Raw genomic sequence first — 1,262 nt, forward strand, 5'->3', positions numbered from 1 at the left:
CACACACACAGGTGGAATAATGCTAGCACCAACAGACCACGACAGCTTAGAAACCAGATCCTCAAAACCCCGCCCGATTTGCCCGTATCATCTACGTATCATGTACAAGATTGTGCCTAGGCTATGTGGTGTCAGCCACATGTTTATTGTCCTAGCAGTCTAGAACTGCACTGTCCCACATACAGATAACTGTCTACAGCTGACTACAGAGACTGGCATCAGAATCTCCCTTGGTCTTTATTTTTATACCCAGTGCACACTACCTATCAAAATCATCGAATTGAATCGGGGCAAGCCAGGTCGCTACCTCTTAATTGTCAAGTACTGTCTGCTCAGTACGTAGTTTAGAGAAATTTGGCGTCAACATTTTTGAGTTTCTCAATTAATATGTCAAGCTTTTTAAAAATGCAATTCGTGGAATATCTTGATAACGCATCTGAATTATCTTACAATTTGGATACAGCAGACAGAACATTATTTTGGTTTCTGACCTCATGGTCTTAAAACTCAAAACGACCAAAAATGTCAGATAGAACTTTGTAATGCTAAGGTAGCGAATTGTGTAAAGCAGACTGCAGTGACTGACTACAGAATCTCCCTTGATCTTTATATGATTCATGTTATACTCAGTGCACAATGCCTCGCAAAATCATCGGATTGAATCGGATCAAGCCAGGTCGCTACTTCAGAATTATACAGTTCTATTGGCTCAGTGCCTAGTTTTGAGACATTTGACCTTAATTTTTCTTAGTTTGACAACATGTCAAGCTTTTTTCAGTGCAGTTCTTTGAATATCTCAAAAATCAATTCTGAATAATCTTATGATTATGATTACGAGTCTGGTAGTCTAACCACTAGGCTACTGAAACCACCTGTCTCTTTGGGTTTCAGATAAAGTAAACAGATTTTGAAAAATATAAAAGTATGCAGAATTTTTAAGGCGCTCTGAAAACAGCGCATCATCAAACGTTTGCCAATAACCAGAAAGCACAATTTCAGTCGGCGATCTTTAAGATGATTAATTTCATCAAACTAAACCTAGTTCAGATTACAATGACTCACGAAAGAGACGCTGGAATCGTGGATTAGGCAGACGTTTTGAAAAATAAATGACTGTCTTATCATTTAAAAATGACCTTTTTATGGGTCTTTTTAACGTTTTTTTTAAAAAGTCGTGTTCCAGAGATACATAAATCTGGAGTTTAAAAAAATGTTTATTTTGTTAATTTCTTTATGTAGGGCCAAAAGGGGGAGGGGGGTGG

This window comes from Aplysia californica, unplaced genomic scaffold (genome assembly GCF_000002075.1).
Source record: "Aplysia californica isolate F4 #8 unplaced genomic scaffold, AplCal3.0 scaffold00759, whole genome shotgun sequence".
Lineage (NCBI taxonomy): Eukaryota > Metazoa > Mollusca > Gastropoda > Aplysiida > Aplysiidae > Aplysia > Aplysia californica.